We start from the raw sequence: 24,905 nt of genomic DNA on the forward strand, positions 1-24,905 counted from the left end.
TCTTGCGGTGTGGTGGTCAGTCTGCGACCACCGGTATGTTTTCGCAAAGCATTTCCACTTCAGCGACTTTCTTCAACGCCGAGAAGACACTTTAGACAAACCCTTTTATGTGGTCACTGTAGTGACGCTTCCACCGGCCTCGAGCCTTTCAACAGCCTGTCTTCGATCATAAGCACTCTAATGATGACTTGCCGTATAACACGAAATTTCACATTAATCGGTTTCATACAAACCTTCGTCAAACATTGTACTGCATGAACTGTCGAATCCACACACAGCATTCGTGAGCAGGCTTCACTGCAGTGACACGTCAAGCTCACTACAGCTACTTTAACTCTAATTGATCGATTGTTCCGTGGGAATCGCCGGTCGTGTCGTAGCAATTGTCAGTTGTTCCTCAGCAAGTGCCAGTTGTTCCTCAGTATTTGTCAAGCAGTATATTATACGTACCTGAACCAAGTGGGATCAACATGTATTGAGTCGTGACCACATGTCAGTAATCCGACGTATACCATCACTTCACACTTGTTTACCTTCTGCCACTGGTCATATGTCACATCTCTGTCTCTCTCTCTCTCTCTAACTCAACCTCACTCACTCACTCTCTCTCTCTCACACACACACACACACACACACACACACACACACACACACACACACCATCACAGTACATGCAATCTACTCTAACAAACACACCTCACTGAACTGTATCTACCTTTATTATTACGAACAGCGCGCCGTTGTCATGATGTGATGAATCTGTTTTCATTAAACAGCTCTTTGTTCGTTCTTCTGCTTTCTCAAAGCTGAGCCAAAGGCAAATGTCAAGGCCATCGGTCAGAACAGCAGCGGAAAACGATCCCAATTGCTAATGAGGTCTTATCTATGATCATTAGCATCCTTTCTCACACTACGGCAACGAATGGATAAAAAACACTATCCTTCAAAGTTCTGGATCTGATGGTGGTTGTGTTTAAATTCGTTAGCGGAGGAAAGATGAAGAGTTGATTATATATCGCAGACGCAATTAACAGTACTAGTTAATGGATACTACTTCATGGCCGTACATGTTAGCTGAGTTAACGTACACCTACTGAAGATATTTTTCCTATGAGGAGACTGTTAAGTGTACAGGGTGAAGTCTTACCGCTATGCCAAAGCCTGACAGGCAGATGATGACCATACTGCACATGAACTGTGCCAGCGCCACTGGACTCAGCTCCTGCTGCAACACGTCGACGTACCTGTAGAATACACCAGAAATGGCACATAGTCATAAAATATTTGTTTCTTTAGTAATTTGTGATGACTACTTAGCACTAAATGTCTTCTTATTTAAGGGTGAATTTACGTCTAATATTTGTTTATTCGTCATTTGGTTTTGCTGCTCTTGCAGTAGCTGTGTTTGAAGATTTGGTAAAATGCTGTAACAATGTTTCTGTCTTACGAAGTCCTTTTCTGTTTACGTGCAATGACCGGTAAGCGTTTGCAACAGACACTAGTGTGATACACCAGATATTAGACGGTTAGTTAGTTACTTAATTAGTTAGTTAGTTGGTTGCATGTTCCATTGATCAATCGCACGGTACGGTAGCCGTTATGATGTGGAACGTGTCAAGTGCACGAGAAATGCACATATGAAACAAGAATTTTTTAATATATAGTACAGAGTTAAAGATTAATATTTGTATTTTTTACCCAATACCCTTAAATGGCACAAAATGCTTATACTATATTTATAGATTTATTTATTCCTATTCAAGAATTCATCTATGGTATAGAAGGAGTTGTCAATGAGATATGACTTCAATTTATTTTTGAAGCTATTACTGCTGTCTATCAGACATTTTATTTCGTATCGTAATTCGTCGAAAATTTTTATAGCAGCATGTTTTACCCCTTTCTGTGCCAAAGATGGGTTGAGTAAAGGATAGTGTAAGTCTTTCTTTTTTCTGGTATTATAATCATGAATGTCACTGTTGTTTTTAAACTGGTCCATGTTGTAGAGAACAAATTTCATTAGTGGGTAAATGAACTGTCAGGCTGTTATAAGAATTCCAAATCTTTGAAAAAGATGCCTACAAAATGGGTGACTATGAACCCCTCACATTATTCTAACCACTTTCTTTTGAACAGTGAATACTTTTTGTCTAAATGTTCAGTTACCCCAAAATGTTATACAGTATGACATCAGAGCGTGGAAGTATGCAAACTACGTTAGCTTAGTAATTTCTATATCCTCAAAAATGGCAATTATTCTGATTGCAAAAGTTTCTGAACCTAGTAGCTTTAGAAGATCCAAAATATGAATTTTCAAATTAAGATTCTCATCTATATGTACACCCAGAAACTTAGTATGCTCTACCCTGTCTACTGACTTCTGTTTATGTGTATGTTTATAGAAGGAACTGTACATTTTGCAGCAGAAAACTGGATGTACTGTATTTCTACAAAGTTCAGAGCAAGCCCATTTGCGGAAAACCTATTAATGACTTTTCCAAAGACCTTATTTGTATCATTTTCAGTTGGAGTTTTTTTTACTGGATTAATAATGATGATTGTATCATCAGCGAACAGTGTCAGTTCAGCTTCCTGTTTCAGCTGGGAAGGGAGGTCGTTCACATTTAATTGTCATGGGAGAGTTTTTCGAATCGATTGCTTATAGCTTGTGTTACTTAACAGATTTATTAGGAAAATCAGTGACCTAGTATGGTAGAATTGCATACGGTAACGTGCTGAGAGAAAATAAATTGCAATGTAAGAAGTTAGCACGTATATGTAAAAATACTGCATGAGCTAAAATGCTAATATAGCATTCAGATTGTACCTGAACTGTTACTGTATTTCTTACAGTGAGAAGAAAATGGATAGTGTATATTATATTGGATAAAGGTAAATTATTGTTTCTGTAAGAATACAATAATGTTAGATTAATATTTAAGAGTGAATAGTACCGAAACAGAACAAAATAAAACATAATATTGAAGTACACAAATAAAACTGGTATAAAGGTAGTGCAGACATTCAAAATCAGCAGTTCAGTTAAATAATTCATGAAAAATCGAAATTAAACTAACGGATGTCTGGGGATTCAAATTGGCCGAATAGTGCAATAGAATCAAACTCGTATCACTAACAACTGCAAAGAAAACCAAATAAACTATAAATGACTCTCGTAAAAGTTTGATATGTGGAATTGAATGAGCTAATTGAAACTGTGGCCATTGTGTGTGTGTGTGTGTGTGTGTGTGTGTGTGTGTGTGTGTGTGTATGTGTGAGGGCGACAGAGAGGGAGAGAGGGGGAGAGAGAGAGAGAGAGAGAGAGAGAGAGAGAGAGAGAGAGAGAGAGAAAACAGCAGACTGAATTGGGATACACTCAGCTGTAACTGATTTTAAATCACTTGACGCGGCTGGAGGCCAGAGATACCCTAATTAATAAATAATAAATTACCGACATTAAAATATGGAATTTACTTATTTTGACAATCGGGATACACAGTTCCAGAGCACAGTGTTTACAGGAACTGGAAACAGGTATTGTATGGGAAGGGAAACAACAAAAGTAGCCTTACCCTATGATGTTCTTGTGGTGCTTTATACAGGCCACGAGCTCATGGTACAGCTCCTGCTCGGAGCCCTGGCCACAGAGGGCCTTGTGCCGGTCACCGCCTCCTCCAAGGCGGCCCATGCACAGTTCCGCCTCTGCCTGCGCCTCCGCTATCGCCGCCGCCGCCCCCACGCGGTCGGCGCGCCGGCCCAGCTGTTGCAGCGATGCACGTAGCACGTCTATCTGGCTGCAGATGTGGATGACGAGCGACATCAGGAACGTGTCGCACGCCAGGTGCGTCATGGTGAAGATGGCGCCGCACATCACTTGCAGCGTGAACGTGAACGCGTAGACGGGGCCAGTCTGCACTTCCCACGGGTACAGTGCTATGATCGGGTACTGCGGCAGACGAAACTCTAGTAAGCAAAGCATTTTTTAAGCACTGCATAAATCACATACTTAGAGACTTGTTGAGGAAATGCTGGACGTTAAGTAAGAACGTTAGTGCTACTGCAGAAGAAAGAAGAGAGCCATTACGCGCCAAGTGGATCAGGTCTACGACACTATCTGCTGAGTAAGGAATAAGCATTCAGTAAAGGACGGTAAACCAAAGGAAACGAACCAGAATATTCGTTACCTAGTGAGACATATTGCGAGAAACTGTATCTGTTTCATTAGAGGAGTTAGCGGGGGACCAACAGAACAGTTAACATCGTATTAAGGCAAAGTAGTGGAATAAGGAGGACGCATTTGATCACGAACCGAGATTTGCGTCATAGCTTCACGCTAGCTCCATTTACACTACTGGCCATTAAAATTGCTACACCGCGAAGATGACGTATTACAGATGCGAAATTTAACCCATAGGAACCTTCGGTTGCTGAAACCTGCAAGAGGTAGGAAGGAGATAAACCGGACGCACGACTACCGATACCAGGTACATCGCGGATGGGTCATCAAGCGTCATCATAGAATCTGGCAAGAGACCAAGTACATCTCACAGCCCGCGCGAGAACAACTGCGCCCCAACAGCCGCTTCCCCAATCGTCGATAGCCGGCGCGCCGCTAGGGTCATCTCCGGGACGAGCAAATGCTGAGCTTCCTCGACGGACGTCAGCTAGAATCCAACACACAGCTGAATTACGAACAGCTCAGGCTGCTACAGAAGAAGGACGAGTTGTGAACGTTGTGAAGATTGCGTTGCTCCTTCACAGGTCCCCAACAACTATCCTTAATTCACACAGAGGTGTCTCTGCTCGGTCCTGTGTATCATCCACTGAGGGCCGGAGACTCTCTCTCTCTCTCTTTCTCTCTGTCTCTCTCTCACACACATACACACACACATGTGGCACGATATATGACAGTGCGCCCACCGTTGGTTCTTGTCGTTATTAAGCTGTGTGCCTACTTCCGCTACACAGGTTTTACCTAATTAGGTACAATAACCTTCATTGCTTATGTACTAGGTGATTTGGTCAACGGAGTTGTCATAATCGCCTGTCTTGTAGCTTTGGTGACTTTAACCTTCTTCCTCTGATGTGGCAGTTGTGTTATTTGTTTGTATGTTTCTTGCGTCTCATGTCAGGTATATTTTGGCTTTCTTTTATGTATTTGTGTGCAGTGACTTTGTGGTCCATTTCTTTCCACGCTCTTTCGTCCCTTATCATGTTGTATAGCCATCGAATGTGTCTTCTAGTAGACCGGCCAATGTGAGAAGCATGCAGTGAATTGCGACGTGCCCTGTCGAACTTCTCTCCACACAAGTACAATCTTGTGGTATAATTGCGTTGGTTCAGGATTGTGTCCAGACAGGAAGTGGACAATGCTTCTGCTTCGGTCGGTGAGGTATAAACTCTCTGGCCTTTATCACTGCTACCCCATTCCTATTGCTAGCTAGCCAACCGCCAGCTCCGTAAGTGGCGTTTGTCTCAACATTCCTTCCCCTGTTGTAGTTATGGTGCTCAATATTCCCATCCTAAGCGAATACTCTGCGACGCCATATCTGATGGTGCAGTCTATCGGATAGATACCCAATACTATGCACAGGTGTGGTCATAAAATTTCTCGAGAGCCTGAGTGGCACTCTTCCATGCCTTGACTGCTGCTCTATTAGTAGCAAAATTCAGGCAGTGCGAACATGCGCTGGCCGGAAAGCACACGATCGATTCAAACTTCACGCAGTAATACAGGCCTAGTGTGACGTGTGATAATGTAAAGTGTTCATCATTTCCGACGGTTGTTTGTCTAATACTCGTTCGGCGTTTTTCGAAACTATTTGTTTATGGTTACGTAAGATTAGTCGTTTCTCAGTGTATGCCCCAAGGTATCGTGTTGTTGTATTGTATGTTACGAAAATAGTGTCTGCGTTGTTCATGGGACTCCTTGGCATTTTTTCCTTTTTTTCTTTGTGTAGAATCTTTTATTGGCAGCTATGTCCAATTTCCCCCCCCCCCCCCCCCCCCCATGAACCATGGACCTTGCCGTTGGTGGGGAGGCTTGCGTGCCTCAGCGATACAGATGGCCGTACCGTAGGTGCAACCACAACGGAGGGGTATCTGTTGAGAGGCCAGACAAACATGTGGTTCCTGAAGAGGGGCAGCAGCCTTTTCAGTAGTTGCAGGGGCAACAGTCTGGATGATTGACTGACTGGCCTTGTAACATTAACCAAAACGGCCTTGCTGTGCTGGTACTGCGAACGGCTGAAAGCAAGGGGAAACTACAGCCGTAATTTTTCCCGAGAACATGCAGCTCTACTGTATGATTAAATGATGATGGCGTCCTCTTGGGTAAAATATTCCGGAGGTAAAATAGTCCCCCATTCGGATCTCCGGGCGGGGACTACTCAAGAGGACGTCGTTATCAGGAGAAAGAAAACTGGCGTTCTACGGATCGGAGCGTGGAATGCCAGATCACTTAATCGGGCAGGTAGGTTAGAAAATTTAAAAAGGGAGATGGATAGGTTAAAGTTAGATATAGTGGGAATTAGTGAAGTTCGGTGGCAGGAGGAACAAGACTTTTGGTCAGGTGAATACAGGGTTATAAATACAAAATCAAATAGGGGTAATGCAGGAGTAGGTTTAATAATGAATAAAAAAATAGGAGTGCTGGTTAGCTACTACAAACAGCATAGTGAACGCATTATTGTGGCCAAGATAGACACAAAGCCCATGCCTACTACAGTAGTACAAGTTTATATGCCAACTAGCTCTGCAGATGATGAAGAAATAGATGAATTGTATGACGAGATAAAAGAAATTATTCAGGTAATGAAGGGAGACGAAAATGTAATAGTGATGGGTGACTGGAATTCGTCAGTAGGAAAAGGGAGGGAAGGAAACATAGTAGGTGAATATGGATTGGGGGGAAGGAATGAAAGAGGAAGCCGCCTTGTAGAATTTTGCACAGAGCATAACTTAATCATAGCTAACACTTGGTTCAAGAATCATGAAAGGAGGCTGTATACATGGAAGAAGCCTGGAGATACTGACAGGTTTCAGATAGATTATGTAATGGTAAGACAGAGATTTAGGAACCAGGTATTAAATTGTAAGACATTTCCTGGGGCAGATGTAGATTCTGACCACAATCTATTGGTTATGATCTGCAGATTGAAACTGAAGAAACTGCAAAAAGGTGGGAATTTAAGGAGATGGGACCTGGATAAACTGAAAGAACCAGAGGTTGTAGAGAGTTTCAGGGAGAGCATTAGGGAACAATTGACAGGAATGGGGGAAAGAAATACAGTAGAAGAAGAATGGGTAGCTCTGAGGGATGAAGTGGTGAAGGCAGCAGACGATCAAGTAGGTAAAAAGACGCGGGCTAATAGAAATCCTTGGGTAACAGAAGAAATATTGAATTTAATTGATGAAAGGAGAAAATATAAAAATGCAGTAAGTGAAGCAGGCAAAAAGGAATATAAATGTCTCAAAAATGAAATCGACAAGAAGTGCAAAATGGTTAAGCAGGGATGGCTAGACGACAAATGTAAGGATGTAGAGGCTTGTCTCACTAGGGGTAAGATAGATACTGCTTACAGGAAAATTAAAGAAACCTTTGGAGAGAAGAGAACCACTTGTATGAATATCAAGAGCTCAGATGGCAACCCAATTCTAAGCAAAGAAGGGAAAGCAGAAAGGTGGAAGGAGTATATAGAGGGTTTATACAAGGGCGATGTACTTGAGGACAATATTATGGAAATGGAAGAGGATGTAGATGAAGATGAAATGGGAGATAAGATACTGCGTGAAGAGTTTGACAGAGCACTGAAAGAACTGAGTCAAAACAAGGCCCCGGGAGTAGACAACATTCCATTAGAACTACTGATGGCCTCAGGAGAGCCAGTCATGACAAAACTCTACCATCTGGTGAGCACGATGTATGAGACAGGCGAAATACCCTCAGACTTTAAGAAGAAAGCAGGTGTTGACAGATGTGAAAGTTACCGAACTATCAGTTTAATAAGTCACAGCTGCAAAATACTAACGCGAATTCTTTACAGACGAATGGAAAAACTGGTAGAAGCCGACCTCGGGGAAGATCAGTTTGGATTCCGTAGAAATGTTGGAACACGTGAGGCAATACTGACCTTACGACTTATCTTAGAAGAAAGATTAAGAAAAGGCAAACCTACGTTTCTAGCATTTGTAGACTTAGAGAAAGCTTTCGACAATGTTGACTGGAAAACTCTCTTTCAAATTCTGAAGGTGGCAGGGGTAAAATACAGGGAGCGAAAGGCTATTTACAATTTGTACAGAAACCAGATGGCAGTTATAAGAGTCGAGGGGCATGAAAGGGAAGCAGTGGTTGGGAAAGGAGTGAGACAGGGTTGTAGCCTCTCCCCAATCTGTATATTGAGCAAGCAGTAAAGGAAACAAAAGAAAAATTCGGAGTAGGTATTAAAATTCGTGGAGAAGAAGTAAAAACTTTGAGGTTCGCCGATGACATTGTAATTCTGTCAGAGACAGCAAAGGACTTGGAAGAGCAGTTGAACGGAATGGACAGTGTCTTGAAAGGAGGATATAAGATGAACATCAACAAAAGCAAAACGAGGATAATGGAATGTAGTCAAATTAAGTCGGGTGATGCTGAGGGAATTAGATTAGGAAATGAGACACATAAAGTAGTAAAGGAGTTTTGCTATTTAGGGAGTAAAATAAACGATGATGGTCGAAGTAGAGAGGATATAAAATGTAGACTGGCAATGGCAAGCAAAGCGTTTCTCAAGAAGAGAAATTTGTTAACATCGAATATAGATTTAGGTGTCAGGAAGTCGTTTCTCAAAGTATTTGTATGGAGTGTAGCCATGTATGGAAGTGAGACATGGACGATAACTAGTTTGGACAAGAAGAGAATAGAAGCTTTCGAAATGTGGTGCTACAGAAGAATGCTGAAGATAAGGTGGGTAGATCACGTAACTAATGAGGAGGTATTGAATAGGATTGGGGAGAAGAGAAGTTTGTGGCACAACTTGACTAGAAGATGGGATCGGTTGGTAGGACATGTTCTGAGGCATCGAGGGATCACAAATTTAGCATTGGAGGGCAGCGTGGAGGGTAAAAATCGTAGAGGGAGACCAAGAGATCAATAAACTAAGCAGATTCAGAAGGATGTAGGTTGCAGTAGGTACTGGGAGATGAAGAAGCTTGCACAGGATAGAGTAGCATGGAGAGCTGCATCAAACCAGTCTCAGGACTGAAGACCACAACAACAACATGTCCAATTCATTGGTTTTACACCAACTGTTCATCTGTTTTATCACTTTGTTTCATTTACTTTCTAGGTGTTCCCTCGAGTCACCCGCTGCTATCGCCAGTAAATTGTCGGTATAAGCAACGATTCCATTGCTATGTTCGAGTCCATCAATTGTAGTAGAAGTCTGAAAGCAAAAACCCCAAAAATTACCATACATATAAAGCTCTGTGGGCATCCCTTAATTTTCTTTACAACTGTGCCTTCCCCACATGACGCTGTGCCATTCTCTCTTTACAATAGTGAAGGAGACATAAAAACGCCGAAATTGCCTCAAATTCAGTTGGACGTGCGAAAACCGCAGGGTAACATTGATTGTCAGCTTCAGATGCGATATTAATCTGGTTTGCGACAAAGTATTTATGTACCCAGTTTTGAACTAAGTGAAGAGAACGCATGATCGTATCATCTACTGATCTTATTATTTTAATTTTTTTTTTGTACACAAAGCTAAACAGATGTTTAACAACGCCCCTGTGTCTCTTGGGTGCCTATAGACAGCTGCACAGGAGAGCCTCTTGGACATTGGCTAGTACATTCAGTATATATATTTTTCTATATGACATTTGGTGTGAAGGGTCCTTACCTGTCTGTTTCCGTGTTATCAGTTTTCCACATCGCAGGTATTTTACCAAACAGCAACACCTCGTTTAACACAGCTGCAAGAAATCGTGAAATCTGTGGGGCAATTTCTTATACTACTCCTGTCAGGATGTCATCAGGACGTTGGGCTTTACTCCTATGCAACATTGCTATCCTCAGAGCGACCTCCACTCGCAAGAAAGGAAAAATGACGGTGTTTGACGTTTATTTCTGTTCCATTTCCGCTTTAAGTTGTGCTTCTGTATGGTTAACTGCGTGCGTGTCGTCTGGGAGGAATTTGTGCAGCTAATATTATGCTGTGCTTCTCCATAATGGAATCACAACGTGTGATAGTCCCAGTGCGGGGAAACCTAGTGGGGTCTTCACTTTTTCTGTTAGTCTATACGGTACTCCACCAGTGTCGTCTTAGAGTAGCTTTTCTATTCAGTTGTCCCAGTGTCGTCGTCTAGGTACTAGAAATAGTTCTTTGTATCTGAATTTAGTTTTCTCTATATACACTAGTTGATCAAAAGTATCCTGACACCCGAAAAACATACGTTTTTCATATAAAGTGCATTGTAATGCGACCTACTGCCAGGTACTCAATAACTCGTTATCACCGACCTCAGTAGTCATTATACATCGTGAGGGAGCAGAATGTGGGCTCCGCGGAACTCACGGACTTTGAACGTGGTCAGGTGATTCGGTGACACTTGTGTCATACGTCTATACCTGAGATTTCCACACTCCTGAACATCCCTAGGTTCACTGTTTCCGATCCGAAAGTGAAGTGAAACGTGAAGGATCACGTACAGCACAAAAGCGTACAGGTCGACATCGTCTGTTGACTGACAGAGACCGCCGACAGCTGAAGAAGGCCGTAATGTGCAATAGGCAGACGTATGTCCACAACATCACACAGAAATTCCAAACTGCATCTGGATCCACTGCAAGTACTATGACAGTTAGGCGGGAGGTAAGAGAACTTGGATTTCATGGTCGAGCAACCGCTCATAAGCCACACATCACGCTGGTAAATGCCAAACGACGCCTCACTTGGTGTAAGGAGCGTAAACATTGGACGACTGAACAGTGTAAAAACGTTGTGTTCAGCGACAAATCACGTTACATATGTGGCGATCCAATGGCAGGGTGTGGGTATGGCGAATGCCCGGTGAACGTCATCTGTCAGCATGTGTAGTGCCAACAGTAAAATTCAGAGGCGGTGGTGTTACGGTGTGATCGTGATTTTCATGGAGAGGGCTTGCACGCCATGTTGTTTTGCGTGCCACTATCACAGCACAGGACTGATGTTTTAAGCACCTTCTTGTTTCCCACTGACGAAGAGTGTTTCGGGTATGGCGGTTGCATCTTTCATCATGATCGAGCACCTGTTCATAATGCACTGCCTGTGGCGGAGGGGTTACTCGACATTAACATCCCTGTAATGGACTGGCCTTCACAAATTTCAGACCTGTATCCTATAGAACCCCATGGAGATGTTTTGCAAAGCCGACTTCGTGCCAGGCCTCACCGACCGACATCGATACCTCTCCTCAGTGCAGCACTCCGTGAAGAATGGACTGCCATTCCCCAAGAAAACATCCAGCACCTGACTGAACGTTTGCCTGCGGGAGCGGAAGCTGTCATCAAGGTCAACACGATATTGAAATCCAGCATTACCGATGGAGGGCGCAACGAAATTGTAAATCATTTTCAGCCAGGTGTCCGGATACTTTTGATCACATAGCGTATGTTTCAATATTGCCTCTCTGTCCCATCCTACTTCTGCCTTTTGGTATTGATTTCGATCCTTCTAGTTAGTTTTCCTAATTTTGTTGGCTCATGGTTGGTGTTACGTGGGACATCGCTACTGCATCAGTCTGTGCTTTTTGAATTAGCTCTATGGTCTGGCTGTTTTCAGTCAGTGCTTCCTTGTGTTGTCTGAAACGGGGCGTCTTCTATCGGTCTCTTTAGTCGTGCCCAGTCGGCCTTCATCAGATACAGTCTGTTATTCTGAGTCTGTTAACTGCAGTCTCTGTATGCATGGTGTTGCGGGCACCCTGAGTAAGCCCTTCCAATATTGTACAATTTTCTATCGATCTCGACTCAGTGTAATTGACCACTTTTGTGCTCCTTGTGTGGCCTACTCCCTTCAGCAATTTGAGGGAGGCTGAGATTCTTTGCTTAATACGTAGGTTTGATTCGTTTATGATGGCATTTGTAATTTGTCCCCTTACGGCAGTTGTTATAGCATGCCACAGCGCGGAGGGTGCGTTTATGTCTGCGCGGGTAATTCATTGCCCGTTAGCAGTGCAGATTGCTATGCCTCGTTTTATCTGAGCATAAAGCCCTATTTCATGGCTGTGTTGAGCATGAAGTGTTACTACCACCCATGTCTCGGTTCTTAACATCAGTTTCTACTGCCACAAAGCGACTGGTGGTCGTTGTGTAATGGATGTCACATTTATGTCACAGTTGCCATGGTTGGTGACCTTCTGACATCACTCTGACGTGGGAGGGAGAAAGAGGTCGGTTTCCCCTATGTTGTGTAGGGCTCTTAGCGACACGCCAGGTACTGAACAAGCTCTACGAGGGCCACTGCCTAATTCTCTGCTTCAAAGCATGCTCCTCACTGCATTCAGTTGTGGAATATAGATGTACGTCAACTTGATAACTCAACAATTCACAGTTAAGTGCCTGGCAGAGGGTTCTACGCAGCAATTTTAAGCTACTTCTCTACAGCTCCGCTCACGAACTGCGCGAGGGGAAAGAACTAACACTTAAATCTTTCCGTGCGAGCTTAGATTTCTCTTATTTTATCATAATAACCATTTCTCCCTATGTAGGCGGGTGCCAACAAAATATTTTCACGCTGTGAGGAGAAAGTTGGTGATTTGAATTTCATGACAATATCCTGCCGCAGCATAAAACGCGTTTGTTTAAATGACTGCGACCTCAATTCATGCATCATATCCTTTACACTCTCTCACTTGATTCGTGAAACTGCAAAAGAAGCTGTCTTTCGTTGAAGTTTTTCGATGACATCTGTCTATCACATCTGCTTCGGATCCTATACCACACAGCAATACTCCAGAAGAGGGAGACCAAGCGTAGTGTAAGTAGTCTCTTTAGTAGACTTGTTACATTTTCTGTTATGCCAATAAATCGCAGTCTATGCTTTGCTTTTTCCACGACATTATCTATGAGATCACTACAATTTAAGTTATTCGTAACTGTAATCCCTAAGTACTCAATTGAATTTAGAGACTTTAGATTTATGTGATTTATCGCGCAACTGAAATTTAGCGCATTCCTTTTCGTGCTCAAGTGGATGACTTCACACTTTTTATTATTGAGTGTCAGTTTCCATTTTTCGCGACAAGCAGATAACTGTTTAAATCATTTTGCAATTTCTATTGATGATCTGATAACTTTACATGATATCATCGTCTTCAAACAATCTAAGAGTGCTGCTCAGATTGAATCCCATGATGTTTACGGAGAAAAGGTTCAAATGGCTCTAAGTTCTACGGGACTTAACATCTGAGGTCATCAGTCCCCTAGACTTAGAACTACTTATACCTAACTAACCTAAGGACATGACACACAACTGTGCGCGAGGCAGGACTCGAACTTGCGACCGTAGCAGCAGCGCGGTTCCGGACTGAAGTGCCTAGAACCGCTTGGCCACAGCTGCCGACTATGGAGAACAAGAAAAACGAATTGTCAACACTTCTATGGCGAACACCAAATTTATTTCTGTTTTACTCGATGACTTTCCGTCAGTTATTACGAACTGTGACTTTTACAACAGAACTTTATGACATGAATGAACTGAGACAATTGTACATTTAATCAGAAGTGGCTTATGAGAAAAGGTGTCAAAAGCTTACTAGAAGTATAAAAACATAGTATCAATTTGACGCCCCCTGTCGATAGCACTCATTACTTCCTGAGAAAAGGGAGCTAATGTATTGCACAAGAACGATATTTCCTAAATCTGTGTTGGCTATTTGTCAATAAATCGTCTTCTTCAAAGTGATTCATAATGTTCGAACACAGTATATGTTCCAAAATCCTAAGCAAATCGACTTTAGTGATGTTGTTGTTGTGGTCTTCAGTCCTGAGACTGGTTTGATGCAGCTCTCCATGCTACTCTATCCTGTGCAAGCTTCTTCATCTCCCAGTACCTACTGCAACCTACATCCTTCTGAATCTGCTTAGTGTATTCATCTCTTGGTCTCCCCCTACGATTTTTACCCTCCACGCTCCCCTCCAATACTAAATTGGTGATCCCTTAATGCCTCAGAACATGTCCTACCAACCGATACCTTCTTCTGGTCAAGTTGTGCCACAAACTTCTCTTCTCCCCAATCCTATTCAATACTTCCTCATTAGTTATGTGATCTACGCATCTAATCTTCAGCATTCTTCTGTAGCACCACATTTCGAAAGCTTCTATTCTCTTCTTGTCCAAACTATATACCGTCCATGTTTCGCTTCCATACATGGCTACGCTCCATTCAAATACTGTCAGAAATGACTTCCTGACACTTAAATCTATACTCGATGTTAACAAATTTCTCTTCTTCAGAAACGCTTTCCTTGCCATTGCCAGTCTACATTTTATATCCTCTCTACTTCGACCATCATCAGTTATTTTTCTCCCCAAATAGCAAAACTCCTTTACTACTTTAAGTATCTCATTTCCTAATCTAATACCCTCAACATCACCCGACTTAATTCGACTACATTCCATTATCCTCGTTTTGCTTTTGTTGATGTTCATCTTATATCCTCTCTTCAAGACACCATCCATGACGTTCAGCTGCTCTTCCTAGTCCTTTGCTGTCTCTGACAGAATTACAATGTCATCGGTGAACCTCATTTCTTCTCCATGGATTTTAATAGCTACTCCATGGATTTTATTACCTACTCCGAGTTTTTCTTTTGTTTCATTACTCAATATACAGATTGAATAACATCGTGGAGAGGCTACAACCCTGTCTTACACCCTTCCCGACCACTGCTTCCCTTTCATGTCCCTCGACTCTTATAACTGCCATCTTGTTTCTGTACAAATTGTAAATAGCCTTTCGCTCCCAGTATTTTACCCCTGCTACCTTTAGAATTTGAAAGAGTGTTCCAGTCAACGTTGCCAAAAACTTTCTTTACGTCTACAAATGCTAGAAACGTAGGTTTGCCTTTCCTTAATCTTTCTTCTAAGATAAGTCGTAAGGTCAGTATTGCCTCACGTGTTCCAGTATTTCTACGAAACCCAAACTGATCTTCCCCGAGGTCGGCTTTTACTAGTTTTTCCATTCGTCTGTAAAGAATTGGTGTTAGTATTTTGCAGCTGTGGCTTATTAAACTGATTGTTCGGTAATTTTCTCATCTGTCAACACCTGCTTTCTTTGGGATTGGAATTATTATATTCTTCTTGAAGTCTGAGGGTATTTCGCCTGTTTCATACATCTTGCTCACCAGATGGTAGAATTTAGTCAGGACTGGCTCTCCCAAGGCCGTCAGTAGTTCCAATGGAATGTTGTCTACTCCGTGGGCCTTGTTTCGATTCAGGTCTTTCAGTGCTCTGTCAAACTTTTCACGCAGTATCGTATCTCCCATTTCATCTTCATCTACATCATCTTGCATTTCCATAATATTGTCCAGAAGTACATCGTCCTTGTATAGACCCTCTATATACTCCTTCCACCTTTCTGCTTTCCCTTCTTTGCTTAGAACTGGGTTTCCATCTGAGCTCTTGATGTTCAATAAAGTGGTTCTCTTATCTCCAAAGGTCTCTTTAACTCTCCTGTAGGCAGTATCTATCTTACCCCTAGTGAGATAAGCCTCTACATCCTTACATTTGTCCTCTAGCCATCCCTGCTTAGCCATTTTGCACTTCCTGTCGATCTCATTTTTGAGACGTTTGTATTCCTTTTTGCCTGCTTCATTTACTGCATCTTTTTATTTTCTCCTTTCATCAATTAAATTCAATATTTCTTTTGTTACCCAAAGATTTCTACTAGCCCTCTATTTTTCACCTTTTGATCGTCTGATGCCTTCACTACTTCATCCCTCAAAGCTGCCCATTCTTCTTCTACTACATTTCTTTCCCTCATTCCTGTCTATTGGTCCCTTATGCTCTCCCTGAAGCTCTCTACAACCTCTGGTTCTTTTGGTTTATCCAGGTCCCATCTCCTTAAATTCCCACCTTTTTGCAGTTTCTTCAGTTTTAATCTACAGGTCATAACCAATAGATTGTGGTCAGAGTCCACATCTGCCCCTGGAAATGTCTTACAATTTAAAACCTGGTTCCTAAATCTCTGTCTTACCATTATATAATCTATCTGATACCTTTTAGTATCTCCAGGGTTCTTCCATGTATACAACCTTCTATCATGATTCTTAAACCAAGTGTTAGCTATGATTAAGTGGTGCTTGTGCAAAATTCTACCAGGCAGCTTCCCCTTTCATTTCTTAGCCCCAATCCATATTCACCTACTACGTTTCCTTCTCTCCCTTTTCCTACACTCGAATTCCAGTCCCCCATGACTATTAAATTTTCGTCTCCCTTCACTATCTGAATAATTTCTTTTATTTCATCATACATTTCCTCAATTTCTGCGTCATCTGCAGAGCTAGTGGGCATATAAACTTGTACTACTGTTAGGTGTGGGCTTCGTATGTATCTTGGCCACAATAATGCGTTCACTATGCTGTTTGTAGTAGCTTACCCGCATTCCTATTTTCCTATTCATTATTAAACCTACTCCTGCATTACCCCTGTTTGACTTTGTGTTTATAACCCTGTAGTCACCTGACCAGAAGTCTTGTTCCTCCTGCCACCGAACTTCACTAATTCCCACTATATCTAACTTTAACCTATCCATTTCCCTTTTTAAATTTTCTAACCTACCTACCCGATTAAGGGATCTGACATTCCACGCTCCGATCCGTAGAACGCCAGTTTTCTTTCTCCTCATAACGACATCCTCTTGAGTAGTCCCCGCCCGGAGATCCGAATGGGGGACTATTTTACCTCCGGAATATTTTACCCAAGAGGACGCCATCATCATTTAATCATACAGTAAAGCTGCATGCCCTCGGGAAAAATTACGGCCGTAGTTTCCCCTTGCTTTCAGCCGTTCGCAGTACCAGCACAGCAAGGCCGTTTTGGTTATTGTTACAAGGCCAGATCAGTCAATCATCCAGACTGTTGCCCTTGCAAGTACTGAAAATGCCGCTGCCCCTCTTCAGGAACCACACGTTTGTCATGCTTCTCAACAGATACCCCTCTGTTGTGGTTGTACTTACGGTACGGCCATCTGTATCGCTGAGGCACACAAGCCTCCCCACCAACGGCAAGGTCCATGGTTCCATTAGTGATATGGTTCTGAAATTCTGCCGATTATTCCTGTTTCTTTTCTTGGGTATTGGTGTGACTTGTGTAAATTTCCAATCTTTCGTGAAGGATCTTTCTAAGACCGAACAGTTGTATATGACTGCTAAGTACAAAGTTATTGTTCCAGCATACTACGATAGGGACCTAAATGGTATACAATCTGGAACGGATTCTTTGCCTTTCTTAAGTGTTTTAAGCTGCTTCGTTACACTAAGGATATCTGCTTCTAAGTTACCCATGTTGGCAGATGTCCTCGACCGTGTTTAATAACTATGGTCGTAGTGGCACTGTCATCCATAACATCGAAATAGTTATCGAACAGCGAGCGTATTGAGGTATTGATTGCCACTGGTGTACTTTACATTCGACCAGAAACTCTAAGTGTTTTCAGCGAGAGTTCGAGACAGTTTAATTGTGGAAACTATTAAAAGCATCTCACACTGAAGTTCGCACTAAATTGTTTTCGCTTCTGTAAAACTTCACCTATCTAGGGTCTTTTGATTCCTTTTAAATTAGGGATGCTTTCTTATTAGCTTCTGCAATAGTGTTCTGATCTGTTTTGTGCACCATGAGGGATCAGTACCATCTCTGACTAATTCATTTGGTGTACATCTTACAACTGCTTTCGATACTATTTCTTTGAATTTAATCCACATCTGATGGGACTGGAAGGGGTGGAGACTGTCTCTTAGGATGACGTCAAGTGAATTTTTATCTACTTTTTCAAATAGACATATTTTGCTGCGGCCTTGACACGGAGTTAAAAAAAAGATCTAAGAACCCACCACCGTGGCGTGACAATAATATTTTGATAATCTTTCCCCCTCTCTTGATTTGCTTATTTCGCTTCTACCCAGAGTCTATTGCTCGACAACAGCAGCGTTAGGAATTTTATCCAACAACCCGTCTTCAGCTAGAGAGTGGAAAATCATCTTTTCTACCCAACGATGATGGCCCACGAAAGATAGCTGGAGAAATGTTATCCAATAACCCCACTTCTTCAGCAAAAGATCGAAAAAATTACTTTTTATAAGTGAAAGCGATGGTCTTTTTGATAGTGTTCAGATGACCATTAACACCACAAGTTCCTGATGAAGATCCCAGCGTACCGGACCAATGGCCGATCGAGTAAAACGAATTGAAGAGGAAAATGCCGCGGCCTATGATCCTAGAAGAGGTTTCCTTCAATGGGAAAACCAACGAAAACCTATAGACTTGTATAGGAGGCTTTGTTTGTGATTTAGGTGCCTGAAGCTTAACGAAGAGCCAACGTGAACTACAATATGGGTACTAAAAACTAAATGTTTGTCTGTACACCGAAGATATTCGAGCTTGCTTCTGCAGTGGAAAGAGAGAGAGAAACAGAAAGAGAGACAGCATTTAAAGAATACTATTTCGTCGATTCGGATGTTCAGTATGTAGGAAATAAATAGGAAGGCAAAACGTTAGTACTGCATAAAACATTCAGAGAAGAAATAGGAATCATGAGACAGAACGGAAAACGAATGTGTTTCTTCGTAATTATAAATATCTTAATTTTAAACATGTACTTCACACAACACACTTCTAATCATGGACGCGACAAATCTATTCGTTTCTCATTCATAACTACACATTAGGAAAATGCATCGAATTGTTACACATTACATTACTAGCATTGGCAGTGACGAATAATCGAATGATATATACTTGGTAGTTTTCTACAAGAATGTCCTGTCAGAAGTGGATATACAGTTAGCAGACGGGGGAACTTAAGATATCTCTGACTCACAAAAATTTTGTGGAATGATTTTACATTTTCTAGCTGTTATGGTGTTGTATAGTTATGAGACTCTAACTGTGCAGACAGAGGAAAGAGAAAGACTGAACTTTTTGGGGATATCTTTACGAGCGTTCCTGAAAAGGAAATTGACTGATAAGATTGCAAATAACGAAGTCGTTAAAAGACTAGTGACAGACTATGTTCTGGACACCATTCTAAAAGCAAGAGTTTCCTAGTTTTGACATGTATTGAGACATAAGGGGCTGCTAAAATTCTCAGGAGAGACATATGACCATCTATACTATTATAGAAAGACAACTCGTTGTTTAACGTTGTTACCAAAACTAACGAAAAGTACTTGACCGATTGACCTCCTATGTTTACACGATACTGCAATGTACCTGCATCTGAACAAACATAGGCTATAATTTTTAATACATAATATAAATGTATAAATAATTTATAATAGGGAAACGTTGCTACCACAAATCTGGAAAAGGTCTTGAGCGATTTACTTCAAGTTTTTGCAGGGTGCTCATTATAATACATACAGATTTAGGCAATATATTTTCAACAATATTAAAGTTTTCTATTAAAACCTACTGCGGAAAGAAGCTACTGTGCTATGAAGATGTGCGTGTTCGTTTCATTTCTTTCAGCCAGTTTGAACTAAAATAGCAGAGCATTTGAACCACTAAACAAATTGTTTGTTCCGTACATATTCTTTCTCATTACATACTTTTAATCGTTTCACGAAACGCTTTCCAGAGAGAAGAGGAAAGCTGTATTTATGCCTTATTGGCATATTATTAGAATACTACCACAGAATCTGAATTTTCAACAACAGCAAACAAGGCTCAAGGTCAGAGAGGGCAGTGGATGGAAATGGGGGGGGGGGGGGGGGAGAAACTGGACATAGAGAATCGGCTGGCAGAGATGAAGAGAGAGGATGGAAGGAGGAGATCGACAGAGAGGGTGGGCAGGAAAACATGCAAAGAGAGACGGAGCAGGATGAGGAGGCGGACGTAGAGGGACAGTGGACACAGGGAGAGAGGAGAAGGAGATATGGACGTACATCAAATTCCGATACATATTTAGCAACTGTGAAGCATTACGGAGTTCGATAGTGGGAATATAAGTGCAGGAACACCTTTACTGAAAACCATAAATCAAACTGTAACACACACTGAAGCACCAAAGAAACTTGTATAGGCATGTCTATTCCAATACAGAGATATGTAAACAGGCAGAATGAGGTGCTGCTGTCGGTAACGCCTATATAAGATGATAAGTGTCTGGCGCTGTCGTTAGGTCGGTTACTGCAGGTTATTAAGATTTAAGTGAGTTTTAGCGTTGTATTATAGTCGGCGCACGAACGATGGGACACAGCATCTACGAGGCATCGATAAAGTGGTGATTTTCCCGTGCGATCGTTTCACGAATGTACCTTGAATATCAGGAATCCTGTAAAACCAAATATCTCTGAAATTATTGCGGCGGGGAAAAGATCCTACAAGAACGGGACCAACGACGACTGAAGAGAATAGTTTAACGTGACAGAAGAGCAACCCTTCCGCAACTTGCTGCAGATATCAGTGCTTGGCCATCAACAAGTGTTCGCGTGCGAACCATTTAACGAAACATCATCGATGTGGACTGTCCGCCCCGATAGCTGAGTGGTCAGCGTGACGGATTGACATCCTACGGGCCCGATTTCGATTCCCGGATGGGTCGGGGATCTTCTCCGCTCAGGGACTGGGTGCTATGTTAGCTTCATAATCTTTTCATCCCTATCCAGCGCGCAGGTTGCCCAATGTGGTGTCGATTGTAATAAGACCTGCACCAAGGCGGCCGGAGCTGCCCGTAAGGGGCCTCCCGGCCAATGACGCCAAGCGCTCATGTCCATTTTTCCATCGATATGAGCTGTCGAAGTCTAGGGCCCACTCGTGTACCCTTGATGGCAGCATGACACAAGGCTTTCGGCCTCGACTGGGCCCGTCGACACCGACATTGGACTGTTGATGACTGGAAACATGTTGCCTAGTCGGACGAGTCTCGTTTCAAATTGTATCGAGTGGATGGACGTGTACGGGTCTGGGGACAACCTCATGAGTCCATGGACCATGCGTGTCAGATGGTGACTGTTGAAGCTGGTGGAGGCCCTGTAATGGCGTGGGGCGTCACAGTTGGATTGATATGGAACCCCTGACATGTCTAGATACGACTCTGACAGGTGACACGTGCGTTAGCATCCTGTCTGATCACCTGCATCCATTCATGTCCAATGCGCCTCCCGACGGACATGGGCAATTCCAGCAAGACGATGCGACGCCCCATACCTCCTGAACTGCTATACAGTGGCTCCAGAAACACTTTTCTGAGTTTAAACATTCCGCTGGCCACCAAACGCCCCAGACATTAACATTATTGATCATTTCTGGGATGCCTTGCAACGTGATGTTTAGAAGACATCTCCACCTCCTCGTACTCTTACGGATTTTTGGAAAGCTGTGCAGGATTCATCGCGACAGTTCCACCCAGCACTACTTGAGACATTATGCGAGTCCATGCCACGTCGTGTTGCAGTACCTCTGCTTGCCCGCGGGGACCGTCCACGATATTGGGCAGGTGTACCAATTTCTTTGGCTCTTCATTGTACGTAAGCTACAGCTCCTACACGGAAACGAAACATAGTGCAGAAAGACGCAAAGAGAGAAGTTCTGCTGTCAACCAATCCTAGGACTGAGAAAGAATAAAATGATCCCTGTGTACTTTCTAAAGAAGGAGAAAGAAAAGTCAGACTGAAACTTCCTGGCACATTAAAACTGTGTGCCGGAGCGAGACTCTAAATCGGGGGTTTTGCCTTTCGCGGGCAAGTGATCTAGCAATTCTCGGTCCGGCACACACTTTTAATCTGCTGGAAGTTTCACATTAGCGCACACTCCGCTGCATATTGAAAATCTCATTCTAAAAGTCAGCCTGTTTACAATAATTTAATAGAGAGCTGTCACCGGCTTTATACATCTATTAATAAGTGATGTGGCTGATGCTACGTAACTGTGGAGACATGATATCAACCTGCATGCATACATTACATCTACATCTACATCTACATTTATAGTCCGCAAGCCACCCAACGGTGTTTGGCGGAGGGCACTTTACGTGCCACTGTCATTACCTCCCTTTCCTGTTCCAGTCGCGTATGGTTCGCGGGAAGAACGACTGTCTGAAAGCCTCTGTGCGCGCTCTAATCTCTCTAATTTTACATTCGTGATCTCCTCGGGAGGTATAAGTAGGGGGAAGCAATATATTCGATACCTCATCCAGAAACGCACCCTCTCGAAACCTGGCGAGCAAGCTACACCGCGATGCAGAGCGCCTCTCTTGCAGAGTCTGCCACTTGAGTTTGTTAAACATCTCCGTAACGATATCACGGTTACCAAATAACCCTGTGACGAAACGCGCCGCTCTTCTTTGGATCTTCTCTATCTCCTCTGTCAACCCGATCTGGTACGGATCCCACACTGATGACCAATACTCAAGTATAGGTCGAACGAGTGTTTTGTAAGCCACCTCCTTTGTTGATGGACCACATTTTCTAAGGACTCTCCCAATGAATCTCAACCTGGTACCCGCCTTACCAACAATTAATTTTATATGATCATTCCACTTCAAATCGTTCCGCACGCATACTCCCAGATATTTTACAGAAGTAACTGCTACCAGTGTTTGTTCCGCTATCATATAATCATACAATAAAGGATCCTTCTTTCTATGTATTCGCAATACATTACATTTGTCTATGTTAAGGGTCAGTTGCCACTCCCTGCACCAAGTGCCTATCCGCTGCAGATCTTCCTGCATTTCGCTACAATTTTCTAATGCTGCAACTTCTCTGTATACTACAGCATCATCCGCGAAAAGCCGCATGGAACTTCCGACACTATCTACTAGGTCATTTATATATATTGTGAAAAGCAATGGTCCCATAACACTCCCCTGTGGCACGCCAGAGGTTACTTTAATGTCTGTAGACATCTCTCCGTTGATAACAACATGCTGTGTTCTGTTTGCTAAAAACTCTTCAATCCAGCCACACAGCTGGTCTGTAGGCTCTTACTTTGTTTATCAGGCGACAGTGCGGAACTGTATCGAACGCCTTCCGGAAGTCAAGAAAAATAGCATCTACCTGGGAGCCTGTATCTAATATTTTCTGGTTCTCATGAATAAATAAAGCGAGTTAGGTTTCACACGATCGCTGTTTCCGGAATCCATGTTGATTCCTACATAGTAGATTCTGAGTTTCCAAAAACGACATGATACTCGAGCAAAACACATGTTCTAAAATTCTACAATTACATGTGAATTTGGTGCAATTTGGAAATGACCCTCATGAGCCCGACGAAAATCCATTGGAAAAGTACATCGGAGAAGGCACCTGTAAAAGTACTGTAGATTTTCGTTTTCTTGCCTGTGAGAATATGGCGTCGCTGTTATTGTAGCGTCCTTCCGGCGACTGCTGCATGAAGTTGAGGAGCGGCAGAGAGTCCCAGATGAAGGCCACGATAGCGTAGTCGACGCAGAGCACCAGAGTGAGAAGGCGTGCGTGCCTCGCAGCTCCGGAGTAGATGCGCTCCTCCCATTCGTTCTGTCAACACAAAGAGCTGTTTTTGTCATATGAAAATAGTTCTGTACATTTTTCTTCAATTCACAGCGATATTTTAGCACCTAGGTGGCAAAATTTGACCTAATTTTTTTCAGCGTGAATAAAAAAAATGGTTCAAATGGCTCTGAGCACTATGTGACTTAACATCTATGGTCAGCAGTCTGCTAGAACTACTTAAACCTAACTAACCTAAGGACATCACACAACACCCATTCATCACGAGGCAGAGAAAATCCCTGACCCCGCCGGGAATCGAACCCGGGAACGCGGGCATGTGATGCGAGAGCGCTACCGCATGACCACGAGCTTCGGACCAGCATAAATCGTTTCCGTACTAACGCACAAGAATATCTACGGTATTTCGCTGCCACACAATAATTACATACACACTGGTCACCCGCCAGTAGTTGCACGTTAATTATTACCACCCTGTGTATGATACTAGTCACTCCTTGAAGGCATGGAAGAGGACTTAGGGGTGGCATACGTAGATAAGAAAGGAAAGAAACTCGACCTGCCTGAGAAACTTGAAACAGCATCCACCGGGCTAAGTTTGATAATGTATTTAGTATTCAAACTGACGAAAACGGCACTGCCTTCTTCAATGGCTTTTTAGATCTTTTTTAAGGTTGGCGTCACTACGACGAAGTGAACGATTTGGCATGGAATACCATTGCTATCGTAGGAGCTTTGGAATTTTGTGGAACTGCAGACGGTTCAGTGCAGTCTGTACGGCTCTGCACACGTGTTTACGAAACAGTGGTGCGCGGAGAGACAGCTGATGCGCCTAGTGTTCAAATGTTCAAATGTATGTGAATTTCTAAGGCACCAAACTACTGAGGTCATCGATCCGTAGACTTACACTCTACTTAAACTTATTCTAAGAACAACACACACACACCCATGCCCGAGGGAGGACCCGAACCTCCGGCGGGAGGGGCCGCGCACTCCGTGACATGACGCCTCAGACCACGCGGCCACTCCGGGTTGCTGCAGCTGGTGTCTAGCGCCTTATGGAAGAAACGATTTTTTGGACACATGGATAAGCGGAGCACAGTACGTGATATTGCCATTTTCATATTTTGACCTTGAGAGTTTTTGAAGTGCGGTACATGTAGCATTGACTTTGACAGACGAATGATGTGACCTTGACTCCTGAAACTCGTTACTGTGGATTATCTTCCCGTTATCA

The sequence above is a fragment of the Schistocerca cancellata genome, chromosome 6, assembly GCF_023864275.1.
Source record: "Schistocerca cancellata isolate TAMUIC-IGC-003103 chromosome 6, iqSchCanc2.1, whole genome shotgun sequence".
Classification (NCBI taxonomy): Eukaryota; Metazoa; Arthropoda; class Insecta; order Orthoptera; family Acrididae; genus Schistocerca; species Schistocerca cancellata.